At 38.7% G+C, this 24,499-nt stretch overlaps 1 protein-coding gene across 12 annotated transcripts in view; it reads left to right on the forward strand.

Moving 5' to 3' along the window:
- vav2 (vav 2 guanine nucleotide exchange factor) overlaps positions 1-24,499 on the forward strand; it is a 288,765-nt gene that overhangs the window by 104,161 nt on the left and 160,105 nt on the right. The window lies entirely within an intron of this gene.

The following is a 24,499-nucleotide window of genomic DNA, read 5'->3' on the forward strand; positions in this document are numbered from 1 at the left end:
TCACATTTATCCAATTGAGTCCTTTAAGCCATTGCTTGAGGAAAAATCATATATTATCTATTTTTACAAATGTATTAGTCAGGTGAACAAAAAAAAAAAATCAACAGAATTACAGTTAAGGCAGATTTAGATTAAAATTATTTTCATTCAGCCAAGAAATTGGTTTCTGATATTAAATGAGACGGCATCTTAGAAAATGTAATAAAACAATGTAAAACGAGTATCAATTAAAAAAGGTTTTTATTTACATTTTATGAAAACATAGCATGCAAAAAATATTTATACCACTCTCAATAATTAATAGAAAAACAGCAAATAAATTATTCTTATAGTTACTGACCAGTGATGAGCTCCAAGTCCAAAAAGCTATGTTTGGTACCAAATCATCACTGAACACCACTAAAGAACACTAGAACCACGGTAAAACATGGTGGTGGTCGCATCATCTGAACAGTTTCAAAAACCAGTCAGTTTCTAACCTGAAAACCTTCAGGTGTCTGCTAGAAATCTGAAGATGGAGAGCGATATAACTTATCTGAATCAGAGTGAGCCCAAGCATTTATAATAAGATCAACACAAAATGGCTTCAACACAATGGAACATTCCTGAATGCAGATAAGTAAATCTGCTTCAACAAAGTATTAGTTTAGGGTGTGAACACTGAGGTATGGAAGTCATGAGGTCTTTTTCTTGGTTTGTGTTAATTTTCCCTCCAATAGATTTTTTTGCTTGAAGATCGAAATGTTTTTTGTTTTTTTGATTAGTTTGTTTCTGCACTTTTGCACATTTTGTTCACATCTGCATTAATGTAATCATTTTACAGACTAATTGCTGAAGATTGTTGGGTATTTTACTACCACTGACCTGCATTCTACTTAAAATAATCTTCACATTTACCTTTCAGCAGCGGAAAAATGAGGTTCAACCTTCCTAAAACAATTCAAAATCACTGATGTTTTCTTGTAAAGCATGAAATATTGACCTTACTTGTTATATTAATACCTTGCCTTGGAAGTGAAATGAGACAAACCCTGTGATCTGTGAAACTTTCTACAGAAATTCAGAGTATTCAAGTTTAAACGTGGGTGTTGGGACCACAACACGGGTCATGATGGAAATTTAAAAAAGTGGTGTGATGACATGTCTCTGTGAAGGCTGTCTGGCTTTGGCAAAGCAAACCGACCAACCCTGAACAGGCTCTGGCAGGGCTGTTTTTTCATGTTGTGGCGGAGCCCTGCCCTGTAACCTGTGAACAGGCTTCAAAGTTTGGTTCAAGATGCTCAATGTGCTGTTGTACCTTTTAAACTCGGCAGCCTAGAGCTACAGTGTGTTGAGAATCGAATCATTTTTAAAGGGAGTTTTTATGGGATGACAAACGGGACTATTGTATTTAATTAAATGCGTAATCATGTGACAGCTGCCCACAAAGGTCTGTCTTTAACTCAGGAAAGAAGGCTGATGTGGACACTTTTAATGTTAAAATAGCTTCTAAATAATCTGCTGCAAACAAATTCATTAATTTATTTGAATTTTAATATTTAATGGCATGAAATTGAGCCAGTGTAGACTGTTCCACATTGAAGGATTACTACAGTGAGGATTCTGCTCAAGTTAATCTACTACCAGATGTGCTCTACTATCAGACTGTATATGTGTGGTTGGGTTGATGCATGGGTGGATGGATGGGAGGACTATGGATGATGGAGCCATGAATGGAAGACATATTGATGGTTGGATGCATGGATGAATGGATGGATGCAAGGATTGATCATGTCGTTTCAGGGATGGATGGTGTGTTGTTTACCTAATGATTTGACTGATGACTCAAGGATGGCGAAACCGGTCATCTTGTTAAGCATATTAAAAGGTTTGTCTTTGTTTATGCTGGATACGTTGTATGTTTTACTAAAACCTTGTGTCTCCCTGTGGCATCAGGTCTGAAAAGGTTAAGGAAGCTAAATAAATACCCTGTAGGATCGTTTCTGTTACAGATCTGCAAAAACCGGCAAATTACAAAGGAAGAGATTGGTCTGTAATCCAGGATAAGCATTTCCTGTTAGATTCAGCCAAAAGCAGAGTGTTTTACTTCTCTTTCTAATCCTTTTTTCCAAACTGTGTGTAGTTCCACACAGAAAGCTGGGTTACAAGGTGAGAACCTCTCTGAGCCTGTACGCTGTTAGTAATGGCATGGTGTCATTTAATTCATGATGACAGCTGATGCAGCTGGGAACGTTAATAATGCACCATTTCATCTGAACAAGCATGTGTTACCATTAAAACTAGGGGGCTGAAGTATGAACAAACTGTTAGCTTCTGTTATTTGTGGAAGGTCTTCTGCTCATTTATCAAACATATCTGTTGTAATCCAAACTTATCAACTCTCTGGAGCATGCACTGAGACGAAGAAGGAGCAGAAAAACGATGAGCGAGAAGAAAAACGAGACGGGGACTCACTTGGCAGTTTGTAGATAAACCACAAGACGACGTCTGACAGTCAATGAGCTCGCAGTGAATGGTATTAAAATCCAACAGCAGTCAGAATCAATCACACAGGCCCTCCATATGTCAATTTGGAAATTGCTTTAGTATGGTCTCTGCAGTGGCGGGCTTGTCTCACAATTGATTTTCCATTAAGGCCAAACATCACATTATAATATATTGAACAGAGTAGATCCCTGTGATGTAGCATACATTTAAATGGTAAGAATTCCTCAGAAACAGAGAGTAAAGGTAGGTCTTTCATTCATGCCCATCCTGAGGTCTTTCTTCTGGTGTCACCTCAGCAGGTTGTTTTCTCTGTGGATCCACACATCAACATGAAATGAAGAACATATATTCTCATCAATAAGAGAGAAACAAGGGCTCACAATCTGAGCATTATATTTTAAAGAAAGCAAGTAGAAAAACATAAAGAACAGGTTTACTCTAGTGTCAATTTAATCATAACACGCCCATTGAGATTCTTGACTTTTTAGCTTTGCTATTGATTGAGCTTTTATCAGATTCTCATTGACGACAGTAATTTTTTATGCAATCCATAGGTCCTTCTCTCCAAAGACAACAGCAGTGTTCCTGAAAGTCTTTCTATGCTGTTGTGAACGGAGCAGATATGACATTCCCACACTATGATAATCTTGACTAACACAACAGCATCATGTTTTTGTCTACAAAACTTTATAAAGCCTGTGTACCAGACACTCTTTATAAATTCCCTCTCATTGTTCTTGTTTAAATATTAAATTGAGCAGTTGTCCAGTATTAGTGGTCAAAATTTTACTAACTGCTTTGTGTTTGGCACACCTGTCAGGCCAGGAAAGTAGCAGTGGGTTTACATCCACTTTAAACCCCCACCGCCCCTCGCCATAGCGATCGTACCTCTATAACCAAACTCTGGGATACCTTTATTAGTTGCCTGTCAATGTCTTAACTGGTCATAAGTCTTTGGGATACCCAAACAGGTACCTACTTAACAATAGTGATCTCAGTGTTATTCACTGATTGGTGTTTTCTAATGGGCCTACATGAGATTCATGTTGTGTGACAACCTGGAGTAAAAGAACCATGGTTTCACCGTATAAATGACATAACATTATCTAATCTGTTTTATTAAAAACAGAAAACAGTTTAAAATGCTTATTGTGCAAAATATGACACTATTTGGGATTCCGCTCCGTGTTAAATCAATACAAGCATTACAAGCTCATATTAGCTGGTTATTTAGTTGGGTTATCTCCTCGGAAAGCCAGTCCACACAGGCTTTCTTTGCAGAATGTTACTGTTAGCTTACCATCTTTAGTTTCAAGACGGTGCTACCTAGTAAGAGGGTGCTGCTCATTCTGTTTCCACACCAAGATTGTCCATGTGTTTCGGGGCTGGAAATGGCAATAGGTAGGGCAGGGGCAACACCGTGATACTCTGGTGTTCCAAACAGCTGCATGCATTTACTGCTTGGACTGCAGTAAACGTTAGCTATTCATTAAGTAGCACCATGCAATCAAGATCTCTGTGTCTGTAGAATATTTAGTGAGAGTATCTAATTAATGCTCAAGTAAGGAAAAAGGGTGGTAAGGTGGTCAACTCATTAAGAATTATCCGGTTTCAATATAAACCCAAAACAGAAATACATTTATACGTTTTACTGAATTTTATCACAAGTCTCATCATTTTTGTGTTATTCACCATACTTATATCAAACGTTTTCCTAATATTGCCCTACAATATATGCACCAGTTAACTGGCCAAAGACTGGAATTGATCCTTTTTCCCTTGATTGGCACGTTATGGTCAAATATAGACCCCCCTGTATTTAGTAAATGCATAAAAACTTAGATCTCCCACCATTCTCTGATCAACAAAACACATCAACCGACAGGATGTACTTTGTTGCATCTCTTTACAGTTCATAAAAATTGTAAATGGTTATAAATGCTGAAATGTATCACAGAAGCTATTCTTGTAATTCCTTCCATTTCTGTTGTATTCAAAAGATCAACATCCATCAAAAATCTGTGACAGTTTTTAAAATTGTATTTGTTATTATAGATGAAAAAATCTGAATCTGTTAGACTCTGAATTGGAACGTAAAACCACAAATTAACTGGACGTTGGTATCGCCAAGAAAAGTCTGATCTCTGCATCTTTGTTTTAAACTGCAGAAAATGGTAGGAATGGTTTGGAAACCATAACTTTTGGGTGTACCCACTGTTATACCATAATATACTGGTAATTGACCCATGTCCTGGTTGAGATATATTGGTGAATGTGAATTGCTAATGCTTTGGTTCAAGCATGAGGAGAGTTGATAGATTTGCTTTGAGTTTTTGGCGGTTTTGTCAGATTTTCTACTTCTATGAAAATAAAGCATTTTTCCTGAGTCATGCTGGTACATTGAAGGAGCAAATAATAGTTTTGCAAAGGTTTAGCAATATATATTGGTTAGAATAAAAAGTGAAGGGTGCTTGAAACGCAGCAATAGAGAGCAAATGTGAATGTGAAAGAAACCAAAGAACTGGCTTTTTTGGTTTTTTTACTACTTCTATAAACATTAATCGGCCCCCTATTCACCTTTCACACCTTCACACCGGCTGCCAGGGGACCCAGAAGTCAACCCTCCTGGCCTCCTATTCCTCTAATGATGCCTTTTCCCAGGTCACCAGGAAAGGGAGACCAAGGCTGTCAAGGCGCTGTGCTGATAAAAAGTAATTGCGCCTTCAAACCCTCCCTTTTGCCTTCCCATTGGGCTAGTACTAAACCAGATGGAGCACGTAACTGGCTCGATGTCCTCTACTAATTTTTATTTTCATTACTTTGCATTAGCATGAACTCCAGCTCCCTTGTTAGCACTCTTTTTGCAGATGTCAAATCTATGGTTTTGTGCCCATTTCACCACTCATCTCTTCTTTCACTTTAACCCATCCCCCATCATTAGAAATTCATTATGACATCATTAAACCAATGAAATACAGCTTATTACAGGAGACCCCTGAGAAGGCTTTTATTTAAACACCTCCTCTCTCTTCTTCAAACCCAGCCGCCTCGTTTCCTGTCTCCAAACCTATTTTAATTAGCCACCAAAGGAACATTGCTGTCATTTAAATGAACATGGCAATCAGTTTATTTGGCTGTTGCCATGATTAGCATAATTAGCCTGCACCTGTTAGCCATCTATCAACAGTTTGGTAATTTTCCTTCTGTGAGCAGCGGAGGAAGGAAGCTCTCTGACAGCTTTGTAGTCTTCATTAAAGGAAGTTGCATCGTTTGTTTGAAATGCATCCGTTTGTATCTCACCAGAACAGCCTCAGAGACGCAACTGGCTCGTGAAGTGTCCGAGCCATCAAAGTGATGTTCACTGACTCGATGATACAGTGTCAAGGTGAATTGATTTTATTTATGCGCTGCATTGGAATGGAAATTGGTCCTTCGACATTAAAATAGATGCTGTTTGGCAGAGATGCTTTATGTGATGGCGGGCAAAATTCACAGCATACAGATGCGCTACCTTGCATAAACCTACCCCTTAAGCTAATTTTTTATATTTATATTTATTATAAATACATTTCTGAAACATTACAACCATAGACTTTAATGTCTTTTACTGGAATTTTTAGTTGATGGACCAACACAGAGTACACAGAAATATGAAGGGGAAAGAAAGTAAAATGGTTTATATGAATATGTGTTATATGTGTATAAAGTCTAGTGCAACCAATTGCCTTCTAAAATCATTCAATTTATTTCAATTCATTTCATTTATATAGCGCCAGATCTACACTTTACAGTCATTTCAATCGAATCATACTGATTCCAAGTCAGGTACATACATTCCAACTAATCCTAACTATCATACAGTGTAGTCAATTTCACTTTATCATTCATATTGGTTAAACAGTATATCTATCTAAGGAAACCCAGCAGATTGCATCGAGTCAGTAACATGCAGCGTTCACTCCTCCTAGATTAGCATGTAGCCGCAATGGGCAGTTACTTACATTGACTTTGCAGCAGTCCTCCATATTGAGCATGCATGTTGCATGCATATTAGCTGTGGACTCCACAGCTATGGCCTTCTTGAAAGAGTGGCAAGAAAAGGCAAATGTCAAAAGAAAGGCATAAAAAGTCCTGTTTTTGGACAGATTAGACCAAAATGGAGCCTTTTGGCCAAGATTAAAAACGTTTTGTGGTCGAAAACTAATGCTGCATATTCACAGTGAGACATGGCAGTGGTAGCATCATGCTGTGGGGATGTTTTTCTCTTTAACAAGGACAGATAAGCTATTGTGAGTTGATGGGAAGAAAGATGGAGTGAAATACAGGACAGTCCTGGAAGAAAACATGTTAGAGAATCTTTAAACTGGGGTTGGAAGTTTACCTTACAGGACAACAACCCTAAACATACAGACTGAGCTACAAGAGAATTGCTTAGATCGAAACATTTTGTCAATAAAATGGGCAAAACTTTCGTCTCTGAATTTGCAAAGCTGATGGAGACATACCTCAACAGTCTGGGAGCTGTAGTTACAGTAGAAGGTGGTTCTACAAACTACAAAAGGCGGTTCAGGGGAACACTTTCTTTACAATTATGCACTAGCTTTTGTTAGTCTGTCACAAAAAATCCTATTAATACAATGAAGTTTGTGGTTGTTTTGTAAAAAAATGCGAAAAAGTTCAAATAGTATAGCAGGCACGGTAATTTTAGGTATGAATTTGCACATTTAAAGCTATTTTCTGCTAATCGAAAGTATTTGCCAGATACTCCCAAAGAGGAGCTTTTTGTACTCTTCCACTAATTTGACCTACATCACAGCTCATTTTACTCCAGTCTGTTGTCAACTAATCCAAACCCACCTTCAGACAGACAATGTGTTATAACATGAAGGAAACTCAGTTCAAACAACACCAACCCCCAGATTTAATTTGTAGCAAGCGCTCCCATTCAGCTGCTTTTCTCTCCCTCTCTTTTTCCCCATCCATCTCCTCCCATTCCTCACTGTCCTCTACTTCGTGCTCATTCATCTCACACCTCTCCCTCTGCGAGAGACTGTTGTGCTAAGACTGAGCCAGCGGGCAGGCGAGCCACTATTGTGTCGAGGCGACGTGATTGCCATTGGACGGCGGTGTTTGATTACCCTCTCTGGCTGCCCCAAAATCCGTGCACGCTGAACTCTGCTCCGTTTCATTTCCTTTTCTGCGCTCTGTGGCTGAAAATAGCCGGTTCTTTAGTATCCACGCCCAGTGCTGCATCTGAAACGTGCCTGTCCCTCAGCACGCTTGTGGTCATTTTTATCACTGACAAGTTTCATCATACAGAACATTGACAGAACTTTTTGACCTTTTGTCAGCCTTTTTTTCATCTAAAGAGGTCATAAAAGATAAGTTCTTAGAACAAGATTATTAACTTATAAACTACAAAAGTATTGCCTTTTCTGGCAAACCACAAAACAATAATAAATATTTGTTGTCTGGTTTTTCCCTTGTAGTAATTCAGTCAAGCAAAAGCAAGGATTTTATTTTGAAAAGGGTTTCAAAAATGGAGGCTTTTATTTTGAGGAACATCTTTAACCTTTTTCTCAAAAGGTCAACAATCTCTTTCTCATGCAGTTGCTTAGTTAATAAATAATTCAGAATCTATATTTGCTATAATTCATTCATTCATCTTCTATACCGCTTATTCCATGGTGGATCACAGGGAAGCTGGTGCCTATCTCCAGCAGCCTACAGGCGAGAGGCGTGGTACACCCTGGACAGGTCACAATCCATCACAGGGCAACACAGAGACACATAGGACAAACAACCATGCACACACTCATTCACACCTAAGGGCAATTTAGAGAGACCAATTTACCTAACAGTCATGTTTTTGGACTGTGGGAGGAAGCCGGAGTACCTGGGGAGAGCCCTGGCATGCACGGGGAGAACATACAAACTCCATGTAGAAAGACCCCTTTCTGGGAGTCGAACCCAGGACTTTCTTGCTGCAAGTGCTACCAACTGCACCACCGAGCAGCCCGTATTTGCTATAATCTAGGTTTCTATTTTGAACTGTATCTCTGCTTTATTTTGAAAGCCCAAGTTAATCTCTTTTTAATGACTGTTTTACATCTTTAGCATTTAATCTTTAAGTGTCTTTAGATGTACAATATTATTTCTCATGCCTGGTTTTGGAACATTAATAATGTGGAACCTCGAGTTCCAATAATCTATCCTATGGAAAACAAAGACTTTTATTTGGAAGAGTATTTTTAAACCAACAATTGCATCTGCAATAATAACTATAAAATATTCAGTCTTTTAGGACAAGTTTTATTTTGAAAGGTCCACCTTATTTTTTCATAGCAATGGTTTAGTCCTATAGTAATGTGGAACCTACTTTTGCAAGAATGTTCTCAATGAAATATTGAGGCTTTTATATCGAAGGGTGTCTAGAGCCTTTATTTTGAAAACCCATAATGTCCTTTTTTAATGCCTAGATTAGATCCACTAGAAAATTCCTTTTGCAATTTACCACTTAATGAAACATTAATGCTTTTATTTTAAAGAGAATATATGAACTGCATTCTATAGGAGTCTTGGGTTTGAAAGTAATTCATGTTTACTCCCTTGACAACAGTGGCAGTTTATGTAGAACTGAGGTGTTGAATTTACAAAGGTGTTGCTACTGATTTCCACAACCAGAGAAAAGGTAGCAATCTGCGCTTGTTGGACTCGAGCTGGAAAGAGAATTGCTGTAAGTGATGGAGGAAGAACGTTCAGGGGTCAAGCAGCCAGGGTCAGCAGTTCAGATGAATCCGTCCCCTTCCATTAGTGACCACGTCCTCAGCAGCAGTTCTTCACTGTCCGTACCTGAGTGGGGTTTTAAGTGGATGGTTATCTGGCCTTGTATAGAGGGTTAAGTGTTTTGAGACGTATGGTGAAATGTGTTTACATTTGTCTGAAGGTGTTAGATGTGTGTGCATATAATATGCCAGTAAATCCTATGGTTATCTCCCTAAAGTTGGTTCTCATTTTACCATCTCTCCTATCACTGGAAGAAATTATTGCAACAAAATATGATGCAACAGAAAATGGGCTCACAATATGGTTTACTTCCTATTACCTTTCCTTATAAAAATCATACTTTCTTTCAGTACAACTCAAATACCCAACAGTTTCTTTCGTCTCCAAGAGGAGAATTTGTCTTCTTTACCCAGGGTACTCCGTTCCTCGGTTCTCCCAAGTAGTTCTGTAGCTGCCACTTCCATCCCCTTGCTCCCCTACCTTACCTAACCGTCCATCAGGACCACCCTCATCTGCAAGTTTTTACATAAAGCGTCCAAGACACAATCAATAATTCATTCCAAGCGGCACACCGCTGATGATATTTCTCTTGACATGAATTATAAATGGGAGTCCCCCCCCACTCCTCGTTTTTTCCTGTCTTTTTAGACCCCCTTTTAATCACCCCTGCCATGCTTCAACTACAGCAGATCGTTACCGGGATAGCCATGAAAACAGGTGGCTGCAGGGCATGGCAGGGGTGGGGTGTTGTCGGGGGAAAGGGTTCTGGACTCCGAGCGCCTGAAGTGTTAACTCTTCGAGCTTGGGTTTGCCGTAACCAAAATGATAAAGTGTGATGAAGTAATGGCTTGTCTAATCTGCCTAAACAGACCTTATCAGTTTGCATGAATGACACAGCAATCATGTGGAATCAAATGTCAGCATTTTGGGACCTTCTTGCCTGAACATGAATATACCATTGCCTCACTAAAACATGGTTGTGGCAGCATCATGCTGAGGGGATGCTTTTCTTAAGGAGGGACAGGTCAGCTGGTCAGTGGTAATGGGAAGATGGAGTGAGCTTAATACAACCCTGAAAGAAAACCTGAGGCTGTAAAAGGCATTATACTGGGGTGGAAGTTCACCTTCCAGCAGAAGGAAATGGTTTAGATCAGGGCTGTTTAAAGGGCGATGCTTGGAATTATTTTGTTCCACCAACCGGGTGACGTTCACTCTAAAACAGGCTTTGAGCCACACAAATTTCGGAAATACAGCAAGCATTATCAAAGAATGAGTGACCCATGACCTATTATTTTGGCTGAGAGTAGAATATACTTTCTCACTGTACCAGGAAAATTAAAGGCAGTTGTCCCAAAAGAATTAGGAAATTGTATGGCTTTTTTTTAAATAAGATTTTTCTCCTGCAGCACTAGTAGCCTTTATTTTTTGTTATTTGAAAGTAGACAGAGAGGAAGTGGGGTGAAAGGGGGAGAATATGCAGCACAGGTCTCTGGGGTTGGGACTCAAACCAAGGACAGCTGTGTCGAGGACTGAAGCCTCCGTATGGGTTGCACGCTCTACCGCTACGCCATACACTGCAACCCAGTAAGCCCCTTTTTATTGTTTTTGATTTACGGATCCTTTTTCTACAACAATCACACCACGTTGTTTTATTAAAATATTGCATGTTTAGTTTATGTTGAATGATTAAAAGCAAGTGATCAATCACAATAAAGTAATTTCTGCTTTCTTATTTAACAAAATGTCTATTAATTTGATGAATTTGGTCTGTGTACTAACATTTTGGACACAACTGGTGTACTTCAAATCAAGTTTGAGTGAGAAAGGCCTAATCAAAGTCCAGACCATAATCCAATTAAGAATATATGGCAAGGCTTGAGGTGTTGTGTTCACAGGTGCTTTCCGGGTGCAAACATTTTGTGCTCTATACATGCAAGCCTGGTAGACACAGCCCTCAAAAGACCTGCGGCTGTAATTGAAGCCAAAGATGGTTCTACGTGTATCAAACACATTAAAGACCATTATTTTCTTTCCCTTTTACAATCAAGTACTACTTTAAAGTTTATCAATCACATAAAAATAAAATATTAAATGTAGGGTTTTAACATGACAAATGTAGAAATGTTCATGGAAACACTTCACTCCCACGTTATAGAGTTAGATATGTTTTCTGAATAATTTGGGATTTTATTTGGCAAATGGTATTCATAGGGAAAAACATCTCAGCATTTTCTAATTGTAAAAAAATGATCTTATAAATCAATGTGTGGGTGTCATAATACTAGGTTATATTAGAACAGCAGCTTTCCATCTGTTAAATATTGTAGTCTGAATGTATCATGATAATGACACTTTAATAAGAACTTTTTTATGAGGTCCTAGGTCACTGTGACCTGATTAGTCATGATCTTTTTAACAGCAGGAGGCGTTCTGTCTTCATATTGTTCTCTTCTTCTCATGTCGTTACACTGCTATTTTCCCTTTGCGAGCATTCAGTACCAGAATCATTTAAATCCACCAGTGAGGAATAAAAGGAAAAGAGAACTGATTAAATGCATAAAAAAATGTTTACTGCCCTTTTAATTTAGATTCTATTGTAAATAGAATTGGCCTCTTTTGTTTTTGGTTGAAGAGAGTGCTGAATTCTGCTGCTGGAGAACCTGAAAGGCAGAGACAAAGTGATTTGGCCCAAACTCAGTGCTCAGTTTGGCGCTTTGAAGTGTTTCGCTTCTCTGCTGCGTTTTCACCAAAAAGGCTGCTGAGGTGCGATCACAAGCCGCTCCTGCTTTTGGATTGGGAGGTGTCGGTCACAAGAGGGAGTTCCCCTGTCGTCAGGGTGGCATATTTGCAGCGTCGCTCAACTAATGTCTGAGGATAAATGGAAAAAACTCCCGCTGAGCCAAGAGTCTGTGAATTCCTTGCAACCAGCTCATTATTTCCCCTCCCCCAGTTTCTGATCCTGAAGTCCTATAGGCGTTTCAGCAGTGATAGGCAGGTACATTCTGCCAGGAATCACTGGGTTGTGAAACGAATAAAAGAAAGAAAATCCATTGTCATTTTTTTCTGTTCAGTGTACAGGCATTGCCTCACATGGAAAGCTGAAATTCAAACACTCTCAGTTCATACATTTTGCTCAAATGAGCTGAATGGGCCTTTTGATTTATATTATACATCTGTATGCAGATTGATGTTAATTTCCTAAATGCCAACCATAATTATGTAAATGTTAGCTAAATGGACATTACAATAACATGCAGATAACAGTAGTTAGGAAACTCCTCCTATTTGTTTATTTAACTATTATTATTACTATTATTATTAATTATTACTGCTTCAATAAAATGTACTCTGTAACAACAGCATACAAGAGTATACCAGAAAAATACAAAAAATAATGAACTTACTAACTATATATATATTTGTAATAATTTCTAATAAGAAACATCGCAGCGGCTTTTTAAGGAGACAATTGGAAAACCTAGCTCCAATTGTGATCTTTAGAAATAAACCATTTGTCATGAATGTATTTGAGGTATAAAGTTATAAAATTGTTCGGACAGTGTTCGGCCCAAATGTAACAGCTCGCACTGTTAACATTTGTACCCAGGGATATGGTGAAATGGACTTCTAGTATCAGCAGGTGCAGACAAGGGGAGGAGCTCTGCCAGTTGCTCCTTGCTGTGTAAATGGACCATGTGTTTTCTGTCAGAACTGCTGCCAGTCATTACGGGTCGAGCTAGAGATCTCTACTGTACTCACATCAAATCCTACGCTGTAGAGTTATTGTGTGTGACACTAAAATTACAGAAATAATTTTTGCTACTGTGATCATGCATAAATATCATGTTATGATTTTACTGATTAGTTAAGGGACGATTCTCACCTTTTGCGAGGACAAGGTTCTGGTCAGAAAACCTTGTTTTTTCTTGATTTTACATTAAAGGACATTCTTACTTCCATCTCTACCTGGTAGCGGTACACAGCAGCAATCCTCTCATGTAGCTGGTTGTGAGAACCACAAAATTGACCAAAAAAGCCTTTTCAGAAGATGATTTTGTGATTGTGGTTTGAAAGATGAGTCTGTCTTTAGGTAGTGGTTAACTTCTGCAAGAATGGCAATGAAGCCATTATTTCTTGATCTGCGTCCTACTTTACGCCTGCTTGCCGACTCTGCTCTGAGACTAACGTCTTTGACAGGTAGGAGGCATAACAACAGTGGGTTCACTTAATGTAACACCCTCTTTAAAACTCCAAAGCCCCTCTCCAGCAAGAACCCACTTCAATACTTAAAGGGTACCTTTGTACAAGCTAACACAACACCAAAGTTTCCTAAAGGTTTAGTTTCAAGCTGAACTGTGTTCACCTGTAATCAAAATAAATATTCTCAGGCCAGATTTTAGAAAATAGGAAAGAATTCCCACAACAGGTTTTGAATTGTGCATCAGCAGAATAAAAGCACAAAATCATTTACACGTCAATTGCATCACTCAAGAGGATCTTTCCACATCAGTACAAAAGGTTCAGTCAAGCACATAAAACTGTATTATCACTTGCTCTGACTAGAAAATTACTGTGTCAGATATGCATAAGCGTGGAAGCGGAAATAACCACTTCACTCAATCGGAACATTGACAGCACTGTCTGTGGGAGCCATTAAATTTGTCATTGCTTTTTGTACGGTTCAGTTCATCAATGGGAGCACATCGGTGTGACACACACACACACACACACACATGCTGAGGCCATAAAGTCTTTGCTGGAACCATTGCTCTCCAGTTCCTCTTATCAAACGGCTGTAAAATGGAAATTAGTCTGAATAGATGAACACGGTCTCTCATTACTCACTGCATGTGTTAAAAGAAAGTTGTAGGGACTAATGTTAAGTGTGATGGCAACAGACTGACAATACTGAGATGTTTTAGTTTACTCAGTTTTATGACCCTTATTAATCCACCTCCTTCCCTCTGTTTGTCTCTCCTGCTGAAATCTTCATCACTTGGTCGATGTTCTCCACCCTTCGGCTCATTTTCTCATCACCACGTTCACATTGTTTTCTTGCACTTTTCTTTTGGCCCCATTTCTCACTTCTAGTCTTAGTAAGGATGTTTTTTGAAAAAGTTTTTTCATACTTTTGGGGTATAACACTGTAATTTGATGTGGGTGATAAAAAAACGTCCAGACAGGTTTCTTATTGTGTGGGATTGGGCAGCTTGCCGGGTGTTATGAGCGTCCCCTGCAGTGGCCACTAAACTGATTCCCTCCTCAGTGCTTTTGTTCATTTATTTCACGGCAGGTGCATTGGAACAGGTAGCAAAGAAACAAAGCTCTTCGTGTCGTAAACCTTGTATGTAGGCTAAGGAAAAATTCCCCTTTTTGGAATACTAACAATATTTTGGGCGCCTACTACGCGTAAAATATTATAATAAAGTGTATTTATTGTATTCCCGTACTCAGATCTGATTTAGATTTATGTACTATTCACTTTTTTGGGTGTTGTACATTTATATATAAATATAATTTATTTTATTAGTTATTTTAGTTAAGCATTTCATATTTTGATCAAGGTGTTGATAGATATGGGCTAAGTATGAGATTCACTGTATGATAAGTAAAAACACGGTGCTTTTAAAAGATTAAGGTATGCCTACAAAAATATAACAAAACCAGCATATTTTATTGCAGTTATAATAATATCATCTATAACATTTGTTGTTTTTTGATGTTGATACATAGACCTAAGCGACACTGATACTAGCTAAATATAGTAGTACCTTCAAGTTCCTATTTTACAGAATATTAGACTTTTGTTGTTCTTCTCAGCTGCTATACAGGGACAATGCTCATGTTCACCAACAGTAGCCTTCAAACACCGTTACTTTAATAACTCTGATGGGTGGTGCTCCATGTAATGTTTCCAAATATTCCCAAACAGCTGAATTTATCTTTCTTGTACGTGAAGGATCCCTATTTCAGCCAGCTAAATGGCAGTGTGCAGCAACAAGTGGGGGAGGGGAAGCACAGTGCAACTCTATGCTCCAGACAGCCTGAAAAAAAAAAGGCAGCTACTCCGTCGCTTTCTCCAGCTTTTAATTACCAGGGTTTTAAGCTGGAAGGACAGTATAAAGTAAATTTTTCATTTTGAAACCAATTAGTAACATTTTTTATCCTAGGGATGTGATGAAACTTGGAACCAGCTTATGCGTACCACCAGCAACAGGTGGGGGATGGGCAGAGTTGCTCTATGCTACATACGCCTGTCTCTCCTGCAGTTTGTCTGACATTGCATTAAAAAAAAACTAAAAGGAAAACTTAAGCAGTTTAGAACTTTTTAAAACCTTATCAGCATGGTACCAATATGGAAATGCCAGCGTGGAATTGATGACATTTTATGATCTTTTAATTTGTCAATATATGTCAAGCAACTTTTAATTTCAATCAGATGTATGTTACCACTTTCAAACTACATGTTGCGTAAAGAATATGGCTGATACCATACGTAATGAATAACTCCCAGATAGATATTCAGCTTTCTGGACGTAACACCAAGCTTCTTGTGTACATGAGAATCTGTCTGCCTGTGCCTTGTAACCCCCATGCTGGTCTCCATCTGCCCAGGCTTCAATTACCAGCGTTGAGAGCGCCCGTACCTGCTCGTCGTCCCAGAGCCAGCCAGGGCCCAACCCAAAACAAATAAAGCAGCCCCCTGCCAGGGACTGCATTATGGAGATTAGGGTGAAAGACTGACTAAGATGAGGCAGATGGGTTTGGAAAACTGAAATTAGTTTACCACTGGATGCTCTCTAAAGGCTCATTGAGAAGGAGGGAGAAAGACACTGAGGTTAGGAGCGGAAAGAAAAGGGAAAGACTGAGAAAGAGACTTTGGGCTTTGAACTGAAAGGTTAATCTTTTAAAGACTTTTTTTAGGCAAAATATTTCAAATATTCTCTGCTTTCACTATTACAGAAGTTGTGCACAAGAGTAAACTCTCCATGTTTTACCTTGAAACCCTTTAGTTTATTAAAAAGATGAAATGTTATTCATAACAGTTTTTGTAAACACGGGTTTAATAAAACATGATTGCAGCTCTGCAACTTTCTCTTAGACTCAATTTTAGGCTCATTGCTTCTCTGAGACATGACAAGAAAGAGTATGGAGGGTTAAACCGGACAGACAGCGTGATGAAGTGAGAGGGCATGCAGAAAACTCAGGTGAAACGGTTTGGCTTAAGCAGACTCGATTTAAAAACTTTGCCAGACAAAGGTCAAGTTGTCTGACAGGTGAGATAATGCTAAAAATAGTGAACATTTTGAGGGAATCTGACCTAAATTGGGGAAAAACTAAGAAAAATAAAGAAAACTCTTAAAAAAATAGACTGAATGAAAAGTGACATTGCTGTCATTTCCTTTGAGGGTAAAGTGTGTTCACTCTTCTGAGCACTTTAGTGCCCTTTGTGATGAAGGAGTGTGGTCTCAATGCCGACAGTGGCTGGAAGCATAGCGAGCTAATCGCTAGACTCAGCTTGTGTCAGCCCTGAATGGCAGAAATCAATAATCCCCTCAGCTGCAACCTCAGAGTGTCCAGACTGAGCTGCAACCATGCCAACTGTTTTATTTGAATTTTCTTGATGATCTTTTTTCGAGTTTTTTTTCCTTTGGTGGTTGTCACACAAGGGGACCCAAGATGTGATAGTTCAGGAAACTACATTTTGACCGCAGCTGATAAATATTTCTTCTGCCTTATTGCTGAGTCAATAGTAACTGTTTGAATTCATTATTTGGTATGTTATTATGTGTCAAACAATCTGCATTACCTGTTCAGTGCACAAATAATATATTTGGTCAGTTGGATTTACTCTCAGTGCTTTTGATTCCCATACTTGATATAGACTTATAGGCCACTTTATTATTGTGTCAACAAGCAAATCACCATTTGATTTGCTTGTTGACACAAAAACCAAATCAGTCAATCATATGGCAGCAGCTCTAAGTATTAGACATCTGGGCGTGGTGAAAGAAAATACAAATTTGGGACTTTAATGCAAGATGGGATGATCTGAGTACTTCAGGTGCCACTGAAAGTTTCAGCGTTGTGAAAAAGAGAAAATATCCATTAAGCACCGGGAAGGTGGATGAAAATGTCTTGTTCATATCAGAGATCAGAGGAGAATAGTAAGAGAGCAGTAGCTCAAATAGCCACTTGTTACAACCAAGGTATGTGGAATAAGATGGGCTACAGCAGCGGAATACCCTACTAAGTGCCACTCCCTAAAACTGGACAATAACAGACTGGAAAAATGTTACCCTCTCTAATGAGTCTTGATTTCAGGTGTGGCATTCAGAAGGTAGGGTCAGAATTTGGTGCATGAAATAGTATGAAAGCCTTTGTTTTCTCAATGTTTTTAAGATACAGACTTATTTAGTAAACTTAATGTACATGATAAAATTTAGGTCTGATTCCATTATGACAGATTCCACTCTTTGTGCTTATCTAGCATTTGTTGGACCAAAAACAGTGACTTCTTTCTTTTCTGGATTAAAGAGCTTCTGCTTGGAGATTTTTCTAAAAGTAGTGGTATTATAGAGACACTATTTTCATGGTTGTAGTAGACTCTGACAATATGGTGACAGAAATAAAGGTTATGTCTAATCAGCACACTTAGGGTAAGATATGTTGTAGCAGAACTCCAGAATCTGAGCTATGAGGAGCATGTAGATATTTAATGTAAAGTGGCCAGAAAATAGTGCCTTGAGGAACTCCTCATGTTACCTTTGTTCATTTAGATTTATAATTGTCAAATGACACAAAGCAGCCCTGGTCTGTCATTCTGTCTATCAGTCAGTATGCAATAGTCAAAAATGGCAAACATAGCATTCAAATCCAATTTACACGAGTTTAAGATTTCTCATTGTTGAGACGTATATTATTGAAAAGTTTTACAAATGCAACTCTTGCCCTTTCAGTTTATGTACCCTCTATTTTTTGGGAAACAAAACCATTTTGTGTTTAAGTTTACACACAGCGTGATTTGCTCTTTGCAGCAAAAGGTGCCGAGCTGTGCACAACTTTAAAGGCCAACTTACAGCACAATGACTTACTGCCCACACTACTGCGGAGTTTTTAGAAGGCCAAGTCTCTTACACCTGCCCAGTAAACACACAGTGTGGACTTTGGTTGCTGGCTGGCACAGTCAGACTTCCCGCTACAGCAGTTTTCCATTCTGAGCAGAACAGTGTGGCCGTTGTGTGTGTGCTTACAGCATCGCATGCAGTTACACTGGATTGCATTCATTGGAGAATGTTGTAAATGTTTGTTGCTAGTTTCATTTTGGCTTCAAAAATGATGAACGAGAAAGGAAAAGTCAGGTTTGAATGTTTAATCAACTTTTTTTCAACATTGAATGAAAACTATTTATTCATTTTAACTGATTGTTATAAACTGTTTTCTGGTCCATTTCTTAGAAATACTTTTCACAGATTTTCATACTGAATTTGATGCACAAACAGCCTTCAAATCATCAAGCTTTTTGTGTTGACAGCAGAAATGGTTTTTCTATCCCTACAGCAAAACTCTGCCAGACTTTTTCTTTATTATAATTTGATTCCCTTGTTGTCACAAAACATTTCTGAGCTTGTTCTGTGTCCTGCTGAGTAATGTTTAAGTGTGACTGAAATCTTTTCTTTGCTTCTGCTTTTTCCTCTTAGCTTGTCGTGCACTAATTTCCCCCCCAAATGGAAAATTGCTCTCGTGCAAGAAAGTCTTATGGCCCATGAGCACTTGTTTTCCTTTTTTACCCGCTGTGGAGGTTCTGGCATCACACTCGCTCCCTGGGTGTTCACGCATGCAGCGGAGGCAGGAAGATCTATCTGTCTCTATTTCAAACACACACACACACAATGCCTCACAAATAATAAAAAGCACACACAGACATGCTGAACACACATTAGGTTGCTTGATTTAACGTAGCAGCATTCATACAGTATGTTCACTTATGCAAACATTTACACACTAGTGGGAATTCATCCATTCACTCCGTGACGTATCTCTCTTGACACGACTTCACTCAAGTGAGTCAGCTGAAGAGAACATCATGTCGTTAGCCTGGGGTGTGTATGTGTGCCAGTGTGTGAATGACCTGGATAGGGCTTTTTATGCTGTGTAAGCCAGCTGGTGCTGCTGTATAGTGAGCTTATGGACGCTGAGTGTTATGCCATTTACAGTGTCCCATTGGACACGATGGGGAGAAGTAAACTAACATTGATACTGCTGAAACTGTGTTCCAGAAACAATAAAACTACATTGGAAAATGCTGTTTATTATAATTATCAATATCCGCTTGCATAATTGCTGTGTACAATGGTTACATAAGAGAAAATATGTTTTATTAGCTAAATTAGTAATGTACATGTTTCACGTTGTGTTTGGCTGTGCTAGTGTTAACATGTAGGCTTCAACTGCATCACTCTGGATGTTTAACAGACATTTTCCTTGAAATCCAGAAATGCATGTGAAAAAAAACACTTACAAATCTACACTGAGAAAGTAGTTGACGATGATGTCGATATGGTACCACTACTTCAGAATACAAATGATGAAGATCGGGAGCATTGGAAGCCATGCGTACTGGCCGTTTCACACCCTCGCTATTTCGTACTGCAGTTTTAGTTTTGTACTGTCTGCCATTGAACAATCGTGCATTTTTTGTAATATACTAATGAGTCTCTGATGAGTTTTTTTTTGTAGTTTCAGTATTCTCAGTATTTATGTTTGAGCTTTTTGTTGCTGCTGAGTGGAAAGTGGAGCAGCATTGCACTATCTAAGCCAATATGTTTTTATTTTTTTTTACCACATCCATGAAATATGTTATGAAATATGTCTGTTATCCTAATTATAAAATGCAACTTTTGTGTGACTCTAATAAATAATATCTATCAGGTAGAGGTTGCTCACAGTTTTCTTTTTAGTTTGGTCAGGGGTCATTATTTGAGAGCATCATTCTGTCTCATTATTTATTTATTTATTTATTTGTTTGTTTGTTTTATCCTATGCATTATTTGAGATTGAGATTTAATATCCCATTTATAGGAAGCATCCTGACCAAGATGACAGCAGTTCAAAATGGTACCAGAATACAAAACGCACATTGACATAACAGTCAATGGAAAAATGTTAGCAATAAAACTAAATAGTGTGATAAGTCTTATCAAAAGAAAACTGGTCAGTCAACACACTTACATCCAGATGTTTGAGCATTAATAATGTTTTTAAAAGTGTCTGTGTGCACGAGTTTGGAGCTGACTACTAAGAGTGAGCAGCAGAACTTTCTATAACTTTAAATTAGCTAATGTTTCAGACTTTTTTGTCTACGGGCTCCACATTTAAACTCAGCTTTCCCCTTATGGTTTGACATGCCAGTAGCTAGAAAAAAGGGCAGAACATTTATACCAATATGCCCTTTAAAAACTCAGTAGCTCGTATCAAAGTATTCCTCGGCTTAGCTGAACATTTTCATTTGTTTCGACACGGATACCTTTTATTACTAAGCATTTTAGTGTTACAACGCAGTGATATTTCTTTACATGTTCAGAGGCACTGCTAAGAAAAAAGGGAATCAAGTTTTCAAGTTTACAAACCAGTTTAGGTGGTTTTGCGTGGGTTCATTTTAGATGATTCTGCTTCTTGCAGGATGATTTTATTTTTAATCTAAAGAGATGGCAAAGTCAGATCTCTGTTGGCTAATGGAGGCTTGCTTTGGTCAGCTCTATCAAGATAATCTTGCATGTTGAGAATGGAGACTGTTTCCAGAGGTTAGGACCTGTCAATGCTCCATGCATGAAGGGATCTGAGTCTCAGAGGGCTGGTGTATCTACACTCCAATGTGACCTTGACACACTTTTTGACTTTACAAGCAGTGCACAGTGCTTTGCAGAATTACCCTCAACATGTTCTTGATTTTTATACGCGGTTTCTGTAGGTTGTACCCAGAAGCTTTAAAAAGATTTGTACCCCAGTCAGGTTCCCAATAGATGTCATAATCAGGGATTGGGGATTTATTAAATGGCGCAATATTTTATTAGGAGTCCTAATTGAAACAAAAATCCTCCAACTTGTTTGCATTAGCCATTGCAACCCAAATAAGAGATAAGAACTCCTGACCTACTAGGTGTATTGATGCACCTAGATCACATTTCTGGACATACCTTTATAATGTGTTATAAAAGCAAGAAGAGAAGCAAATGCAGAATGCTAGGTCTCCCTAAACTTGGTAGTAAGGGCATGATTTGGGTTCTGGTAATGTCCCTTCAAAATTCAAATCATTTTTAAAAGTTTGAACTTAGCCATGATCTACTAATAAAAAAAGTGTATCCAGTCCCTAAAGCTACATGTATCTTTATGTTTATGAAGCTAGAAATAAATCAAAATTGAAAATATGTTTAAAAATTATATTGAACATAACGTCACGTAATACAAAGGCAATACAGAACCGAATAATTTGTCTCACTATGAAAATACAAAGTAACTTGGTGAAGAAAATGTAAAATACCTACCTACCTGGTGTGCACTGTTTCAACACTGGTGCCTGTCTGCGGAGGTCTGTGGGAGAGAGTATTTAATGGGGCCTGGTGATGTGTTAAGTGGCATTCTCTTAACTCCATTATGCACTACAAGGTGTGTATGGAATACCACAAGCTAGTGAACAAAGGATGTTAAGAAATTAGCCATATGGTGCACTTCTCCCTATCCACTGCTGCCGTATTACTGAAAACTAAACATCTGCTCGTTGTTGATAGAATAACATGCTGGTAGGGGTTCAACATCCTGCTTGTCATCATTGGCAATTATTGCATTAGTTTGGTGTAGAGTGCTTTAGAAAGTAGCTTTGCCTACTCTGAACTACTGGTTTCTGTCTTGGCCCTTAAACAATTAAAACACATGACCACCCCCTTCTCTGAGTGAGTGTGGTGATTGACAATGACGGAAGTATTTTTCGTCGCGATGCACTTAACTAGTAGTGACATCTGTGATTGATGGTTTGGTATAAACGTGTACAAGACTACTTAACTTACGCTGTTTGGAAATGGAATACATCCTATTGCCTTTAGTGCGAATGAGCCACAAAGAAGTATTCCAGAAATATATTTTTTATACATTCATTTGAGATTCATTGAGTAGAGCTTGTAACTGTTAAAGAACTGAGGATTCATAACTAAAGTTGACCTTAGTTTATGTTAAACTACATCGTCAAATTATAAAAGCCCATCAGTCAGTGTCTTCCCTCATCATATCAGTGTTTCAGCCGTAGGAATGGGTGAAGTGATGTTAGTGGCTTTCAGCTGATGAAGAACTACTGCTGGGATTATTTATGTCGTGCTGGGGAAGCTGCGTGTTGCTGAAGTCAGTGACAGAGTCCTTGGTGAAAGTGATGAAAAGACAAAGAGACAGCATGTATTCCAGCTAGTTGCAGATTTACGTTAGTTTTCCTCCTCTTCCCTGCCTTTTCATCTCCTCATCTCTCCTCTTACCCTGGGCTTCTGACCTTAATAGCAGCTTTTATGTATGACTGGGAGATATGTTTTCCTGGCCACAGAAACACAAATGTTCCGGCAAACAAGAATTGTGTGCAGTTTTTCAGCAAACTGGCACATGAACGGCTTTTTTTTTCACTTGGTGCCATCTCTGATGAGAGTGGTCTACGTGAGGTCGAGCTCTGCAGGGAACAAGGCCATTCTGGAGAAACTTATCTACAGTTCTTTGGAGGTAAACTCACGGAAGGAGCTGAACAGGATGTCTCTTTTTCCTTGTGCGCTCACACTTCCTGCACAAGAAGAAAAGGTTCCTATTTATATAACCTCTGGCTTCTCCTCTGGCTTGTACCCTCTCTTGGTCAAGCGAATAGTTAACCTTAAAGAGCCTTCCTCCATTTCTCTTGTAAAAGGGCAATCATTTATCACAGCGTGTCAGATCCTATAGCATGATCAGGAATTTGATAGAGCTCCCCACCCCCCTAAGCTGCAGTTGGATAATGAGTGTCCACCTCCACCCGTCCTCCAGGGGCTGGTTGTTAATCTGGGAGCCGGCAGGATTTTTGCCACATGGTACTAAGCCAAGAGCACAACTTTTAACACACTGGTTAGTATAAAAGGATGTTTTTAGAGAAGGGTTGTATTTGTCAATCAGCTGCTTGTGGGAACTGTGCTTTTTAGCTTGACCGGTCAGTAATGTACCACAGGTAAGTTGCCAGTTCATGTAAGCAGCTAACAGTAATAGACCATCATATTTTCAGTTCAACTCAAAACAAAAAAAACATGAAAAGCGCGTACTAGTTAGCAACAGGCAAGAATTTTAGCCAAAACAGAAAGTGGATTTGTTTTGGAAAACCAGAAGCTGCATCTCTTCTTTGGTGACATAGGTTGTATTTTCTTTTTGCAACAGTTGGTTTCAGCATTTGATCAAGATGCCTTCTGAAACCCTCCCTTTGGAGATTTTTTTGGGCACATCCCACTGGGAAGACACCCAGGAGCAGACCCAGAACCTGTTGGAGGGGCTACATATCTCCTCTGGCATATGATGACCTGGGATCTCCTAGAATTATACTGGGGAAAGTGTCATTGGAGAGAGGGTCGGGGTTTCCATCCTGGACTGGTTATCCCTGCGGCCCAATCTTGGATTAGCAGCAGACGATGGATGGATGAATTTGTAGGAACCAATTGCAGCTGCATAATCTAACATATTGTTAAAAGAAACACAAATCAGAGTTGATATTAAGATGTAATAAGTCAAAATTTGCAGGCACAGTTTGCAAATGTTTTGGATTACGAAAGTACAAGCCCGATTTGGAAACCTTAGAGTATGTACTTTGTTTCAATTTGCAGTTGATCACACGCAGACTCTTTAGCCGCCTCATTATGACTATCATTCCCCTTTTTATACACTATTTTGTTTCTTTTCCCCATTAGCCAAAGAGTCAGATGTGATTGATGATTCCTTTAAATCAAATAATAAAATATAACTAATCATACTGAATCAAGTCTAAGTGTTGACCTTGCTTTGTATAAACATCTTAAAATGTGTTTTCAGAATGCCATTAGCTTTCTGCTTGATGTCCTCACTTTGCAGCATTATGCCAGTCTGGAGGCAGACTTAAAGGAGCACATACATTTCCTAAAAAACAATAAAAGCACAGATAAAAAAATCAAGGAGAAAAAACCATCCTTGTCTTATTCTTTCA

Source organism: Girardinichthys multiradiatus, chromosome 8 (assembly GCF_021462225.1).
Source record: "Girardinichthys multiradiatus isolate DD_20200921_A chromosome 8, DD_fGirMul_XY1, whole genome shotgun sequence".
Lineage (NCBI taxonomy): Eukaryota > Metazoa > Chordata > Actinopteri > Cyprinodontiformes > Goodeidae > Girardinichthys > Girardinichthys multiradiatus.